A 7,603-nucleotide genomic window follows, 5' to 3' on the forward strand; every position below is an offset into this window, starting at 1 on the left:
ATTGAAGGAGCAGGGGCTTGATTTAAAAAGATTTTCATCTCTATTGGCACAGACAAAAGAATCATGGTCTGTATTGATCCTTCATGGCTATTATTTCTGCTCGTTTTGCAGCTTTTCGGTATTCAGAACTCATCCAAAACTTTTGAATCCTCTTAAATTAATATTCAATTTTTAATTCCAGAGCTAAAGGCCCATTAAAATACAAAAATATATTACGGGATGTATAAGGAAGAAAGTCGCCTGGCAACGAAGTCAGGCAAGTTTAGTTTACATTTACAGAAATGCTGAAGGTGAATAGAGAATCGAATGTGGTAGGATATGTCTTGCGTGGTGCGAGTGTCAGTGGTGTGAGTGTTGATGATTTTGTACTAGTTTTTTTCAATTCCCCTTTGTGTCAATCTGATTTGCAGATTTTTAAAACCCTTTATGTCAAAATTAAATGTTCATGAACATATTTGTATATGAATTACGTTTGTTTATGTATGTGTGTGGGTGTGTGGGTATGTGCGTGTGTGAGGCAAGTGCGGAAATATATCCCCAGGCTGGAAAATTTGACAAGCAAAAAAAAAAAAAGAGGTTATCACCCCAAAAGTAAGGTCATCTCGTCCAAAATACATGTTTTATTTCGATTTTGAATGATGCACTCTTTCCGTCATAAAAATGACCAAAAATAGTAGGGGGCAGTGGCGTACCGTGGGTCACGGCATGGGGGGGGGGGACACCAGCAAAAATTTTGAGTTACTTAATGAGCAAGCGAAGCGCGCTGTTGCCAGGTATTATACTGCATGTACCTAATAGAAACATTTTAAGGACAGTGCCATTAAACGAATATGTATCTCACTAATCAAATAATGCGAACGCAAAGCGCGAGCTGAATTTTTTTTATATTCAGACCAAAAAACAGACACTATAAGCAAATTTTCGTAATCATGATACGTACCTGTCTCGCTAAACAAACAATGCGAGCTGAAATTTTTGTATATATTGACCCCAAACAGGGACATTTTAAGGACCATATTTCAGGAATCCATTAAGAGTATACATATATTTGACAGTTCAGGATTTTGACAATAAGCCAACATCATTAATTTTTTCTAAAATCATGTTTTCAAATTCAATTCATATGGAAATTCATTTTTTCCTTTCCAAGAAAAGCTAGTTGAATTGAAACATATAAAATTGAGAACCAAAGTATAACCATGTGTGGTCAATGATACTGACACAGAAACGAATTATTTTTTTCTTTATATTCACTGAGTACCTCAGTTCTTCTTCATTTATGTATATTTACAGCATATTTGTATTTAATAAGGGCAAAATATAGTCAAGTAGTGCAACAAATCATGTGCATGTGTTTATATTTGCTTGTTTTAATATTCTTAGCAGACAGAGTACATAATTCTTTTGCCATGGATAGTCACTTTTTAGTAAATAAGAATAAATTAATTGACAGAGTCAACATGAAAATCACGCATTGGAAGCCAAAATTACAGTTTCTGTTCAGGGTTTTTGACAGTTCAGGATTTTGAAAATAAGCCAAAATTATTTTATTTTTTTTGAAATCATGTTTTTACATTCAATTCATATGGAAATTCATTTTTGCTTGCCCTGAAAAGCTATAGGGCCTAGTTGAATTGAAACATATAAAATTGAGAACCAAAGTATAACCCTATGTGGTCAATGATACTGACACAGAAACGAATTATTTTTTTCTTTATATTTCACTGAGTACCTCAGTTTTTCTTCACTGAATTTTCAAGTATATTTACTGCATATTTCTATTAAAATAAGGGCAAAATAGAATTATGTAGTGTAAACCATGAGTGTTTTTGATAAGAATATTTGCTTGTATTAATATTCTTAGCAGACAAACTACATGTACAAAATTCTATTGTCATGGCTAGTCATTTTGTAGTAAATAAGAATAGATTAACTGACAGAGTCAACATGTAAATTATATATTGGAAGCCAAAATTACAGTTTCTGTTCAGGGTTTTGACAGTTCATGAGAAACTTTTAAGCAAGAACAAAAAGGATTCACTTGTTATGTTTTTATTGCAATTTGCGACGAGCAAAGTCTACAACCATTGCGTGGGAAAAAACCTCAGCAGCATATAATTTGTATGTACAGTTATATCCAAGCTTCTAAAGAATTCATTTATTTTTCTGCATGCTTTGTGGTATTTCTAGATTAAGCTAGAACATTGTGATATCTGGAAATAAACACTGCCATTTCTTCTGAGATAGAATGTACATGTCTTTTTTTTATGTATCGATAGTTTATCCAAACACTTGGTTGGTAAGCGACTCATTGTATTCCCGTTTTTCTTTTTTTTTACCACTGTGCATCAGAAGAATTAAGCAAGTTGCTATAGGATGTTTTTTTTGTGGAAGCTTTATGTAAATTACAGTTTTTTATCTTGCGGTGCAAGTATGTAACCGGATGATACTCTGTCTCTTTTTGTTAAGTGGTATTAGCCAAAAGGCTCGATATATCTTGCTATTTGTTTTCACATTTTTAATGATCCACATACATACATTCCAACCTGTTACGTTCTACAAAAAAGTTATGACATTTACAGAAAAAATAATATGCTTTTCATTAGTTATGCAGACAAACTCTTTTACAAGTTACGTAACTCCTGTTGCCATTATCACATTGGTTGTTTGGTCTGATCCTATCGACATGATAATGGTCACTCGGGCAATGCGTTCCCAACTGCTGTTGTTCTATTTGATATTGAATTTCGATTTGAATTTTCTACTATCACCACGATATGTCAATTACTGTTTGCCTTCAGAGGCGATTTTTCTCTTCCTGTGACATCTGCTCTCTTTAGTGAGTAGTATCCATGACGAGCCTACTGTTCTTCCCCATCTTCATGTAAGTCCTGAACACACAAATGCAACTGTTAGGGATATTTATCATGTTTATAATGAAAGGATGCCTGATCTAAATCTTACTTATGATACAAATAACTTATCAATAAAAAAACACGTCTTCTTATTATATATTGCCTCAGGATTTAAAATGTAAAAAATTAGAATCTTCAAAATTTTCAGCTCCACATTATAAGATAAGAAGCTTGTGTAAAGAGTTTGACCATTTTCAATTGTTTCTCAACTCACTGAATGAAGAAATATCTGTCGTAGGTTTATGCGAAACCTGGTTATCCGATCCACTTACTTCTCTTGTTCATTTGGATGATATGCAATCGTAAATATATAAACACGGTGGCGGCGTAGCTTATATGTTAGAAATAATCTCCAATCTAAAGTAATTAATGATTTTACATGCATGACGGAAACAATTGAAAGCATTTTCATTGAAATTGATATTGCATCAGGAAAAAATGTACTTGTTGGTGAAATTTATAGACCGCCTAACGGTATAACATAAATAACATAACTGATTTTACAGACGTATTGCATTCTTTTTCTGATTCACCCTATTTTCAGAACAAACTTTGCTTTATGGGTGATTTTAATATCGATCTGCTTCACTACCACGAAAACCCAGCTTGCCAGGATTTTTTTAGACTACTGGTATAATCTCAAATTCTTTTACTCCTTGCATCAGTAAGCCAACTCGCATTTTTGGTGTTACTACGACGCTCATTGGTAATGTTTTCACAAATATCCACGGTTATTTAGACATGGGTAATAGTATCTGATCGAACAGTTCACTTCCCTGTATTTGTTTCTTCTCCCCACATTTTTAATACTAAACAAAACTATTCAACATTTAGAGGTTCAAGAAGAATGTCAGAACAAAATACTATATAGACGTTTCATAGAATGCTTGTCTCAGGTTGACTGGTCCACGCACGGTACAAAATAAAACTGATGCTAACCAAGCTTATGATGAATTTCTAAATATTATTCTACCTTTATTTGACCAATATTTTCCAGTAAGAATATTATCCAAATCAAATTATAAAAAAGTACCACGCTTTCCCTGGATTACACGGGACTCTACTTAAATCAATAAACAAGAAAAATAAACTATACTATAGATATAAATCTACAGGCACAGATGACGCTAAATTTAAATATTCAATTTATAGAAATACCCTAACATCAGTGCTGAGACAAGCCAAAAAACCCTATTTTTTCTCTTTATTTGAAACTCATAAAAAAAGATACAAGGCCAACCTGGAAAGTGGTAAATCAAGTTTTTAAGAAGGAAGGATAAAAAAGAATAATAATAGGATCATCGAACAAAACAAGGAAATTACAGATGATGCAGACATTGCCGAAGCATTCAATTCCTTCTTTGTAAACATTGGCCCAAATTTGGCTAATGCTATACCTAATAGTAACAAACCCTTTCATTCTTTTTTGCCAAACCGTAATCCTCGTACCATATTCTTTTCACCCGTTTCCGAGCACGAAATTAAAGAAATAGTTGTAAAAATCTACCGGCGAAAAAAGTTCTGGTTATGATGGTACTTCTTATGATTATTAAAATTATTGATGAAATTGTGATATCTTTCTGTACAGTGTGGTATTGTCCCTAATAAAATGAAGGTTGTTAAAGTTATACCTATCCATAAAACAAGGTTCAGAGGATGAATTGGGTAACTATCGCCCTATTTCACTATACTGACTACTTTCTCCAAGATTTTAGAAAAAAAACAGTATATTCTCGTACAATAAAATTTCTTACGAATTGTAATACTTTTATTAATTCACAATTTGGCTTTCGTAAAAAGCATTCAACAGTTCATGCAATAATGTTATTAATCGATAAAGTTACCAAGGCAATTGATAACAAATCTCATGTTGCTGGTATTTTTCTGGACTTCTCCAAGGCCTTTGACACGATCAACCATGAAATACTTTTAAGCTTTCTCATTATGGCATTCGTGGAAAGGCCTTGGAGTGGTTCAGAAGTTACCTTATAAAAAGAGCTCAATTTGTAGTCATTAATAACTCCGATTCTGAAATACAGCAAATTTCATGTGGCGTGCCTCAGGGTTCCCTTTTGGGTCCATTGCTATTTATTTTATATACATCAATGATTTCCAAAACTCATCCTTTTTATTATCATTTCTTCTTTTCGCAGATGACACGAGCTTATTTTTTACACACAGCAATCCTCAAATCGTTCTTGAAAAACCAAAGTGTTGAATTATGCTCTGTGTGTGATAGGATACAAGCTAATAAGTTATCCCTAAATAATTTTAAAAAGACACATTATATTGTTTTTAGCAACTCATTACACACATTGCCAGGTCTTGTTTATATGAATGGTAATGTTTTAGAACAAATTGAATCAACAAAATTTCTTGGTATCTTTATTGATTGTAAATTATCATGGAAAGTTCACATTGATCACCTTTGTAAATTGCTCTCAAGAAATGTTGGAGTCATTAATAAACTTTAACCTCATTTTCCGCATCACATTTTGAAATTATTTTATTCCACTTTATTGTTACCATGTCTGTTTAATGGAATTTTAGCCTGGGGAAATGCCTCTAAGACAAAACTTGAATCCATACTTAAAATTAAAAAAAGAGCCGTGAGGATAACTTCTTCTTCTGACTTTCTGGCTCATACTAATCCGCTATTTATTCAAACAAGTTATTGAAAGTAACCGATTTATATCATTATTTTGTTGGTATATTTATGTATCAACTAAAAAAACAGGAATTACCAAGTGTATTCTCTGATTTGCTTGTTCAAAATCAAGAAATCCATTCTCAACCAACTTGACAAGTACACAATTTCCACATTTCCCCAATGCGCACTGTTCTTGCCCTTAAATCATTTGCTTTTACAGGGCCTTAATTCCGGCCTTTCCTTTGGGAATAATTTAGACACCCATATAATTCAGGTGCCCTCTCTATATTCTTTTAAATGTAGGCTGAAAATATTTCTTGTACAATCGTACGCTAGAGGATAAGCGCCTTGCTCGAGTGACTATCATGTAGAACACTTTATAATGTGTTATTATAAAGAGATTATTTTTCATTTGATTTATCTCGCTTCATTGCGTTAGGAGTTTTTAATCCTTGATTATTTTCTTCTGGGAACCTATATGTCTACAAGCTTTGCTTTTTAATAGGTTCCTCATATTTCACGTAATTGTATTTCCTTGTTAAATACTACAACTATATATGTATTTTTTGTCATCATGTTTTCATAATTGTGTTCAAGATGTATGTTTTTGTGGAATGTGAAACGATAAATCAAATCAATAGTCATCCAATGCGACTGCCAAGTGCTTGCCGATTTTGCTAGTATTACATCTAAACACATGATGCAATTGTAGTCTTTGTAATCATCTCACTAATCAAATATTGCGAGTGCGAAGCGCGAGCTGAAAATTTAGGAATTTCAGACCTGAAGAGGGACATTTAAGGCTTATTTGCAAGAACTCACGATTATCATACGTATTTCACTACTCAAGTGATGCGAGCGCGAAGCGCGACCTGAAATTTTGTATATATTGACTCCAAACAGGGATTTTAAGGACTATTTTTCAAGAAATCCATTAAGATTATACATATCTCACCATGGTCATATAATGCGAGTGCCAATTAAGCACTTGCTGATTTTGTTAGAATTAGGCCTATACATCTAAATATATACGAAGCACTTTTTGCAGTGCTTGTAATCATGATTATCATACGCATCTCACTAATCAAATATTGCGAGCTGAAAATGTAGGAAATTCAGACGTGAAGAGGGCATTCTATGGCTGTTTGTAGGAATGCACTAAGACCATGCGTAGGTCACTGACCAACTGATGCGAGCGCGAAGCGCGAGCTCAATTGTTTTTATATTCAGATCAGAAAACTTTTGAGGGACATTTTAAAGACTGATTTTAGGAATTCATGAAGAGCAGACATATCTCACAAATCCACTAATGCTAACGTAAGCACGGACAGGAAATGTTTTATATTAAGACCTTAAATTGGGGCAATCACTTTCAGAAGTCATGAAAAAGAAGCATATATGTCACGCCATATATAACAATAATAACTCGAAGAGCGAGGAAATATATTTGGTGTATATTGACTTGAAAATGGGAGGTTACAACAGGATTATATATCTCGTTAAACAGACAATGCGAGCACCAGGAACAATGAAGACATAGTCCCTGAGCAAATATTGTTTCATAAAGTTATGAAAAATATTTCAATTCAATTCAATTATTCAATTCAATTATTTATTTTCCACTTTCAATTTCATATTTACAATTATGATTCAATTGACATCGTAACATATTATAATCACATTTGAAGTACATACAAAAAATAAATTACATTCTAAAATTACAATAGACAATCATCAGATCGAGATATATAAATATTTGAAAGGGAGGGAGGGTCAACTGAAAAGCAGAGCTTGTAAAATGTAGGCCCCCTTTTTGTTTTAATTACTTTTTTTATAGCAACTGAATTGCCTTTTTTTGTAAAAAACGAAACAAAACAAACAAACCAAAAACGTAACAATATTTACATTATGTAATATATACATTATTATACAAATCATATGCATCATATAAAAAAAGAATTATATATATGAATCATTCACAGTGTATACAAATTATTAAAGGTTTCCCACTTAACGCTGAAGGCTTAATTTGAAATTG

Source organism: Lytechinus variegatus, chromosome 2 (assembly GCF_018143015.1).
Source record: "Lytechinus variegatus isolate NC3 chromosome 2, Lvar_3.0, whole genome shotgun sequence".
Lineage (NCBI taxonomy): Eukaryota > Metazoa > Echinodermata > Echinoidea > Temnopleuroida > Toxopneustidae > Lytechinus > Lytechinus variegatus.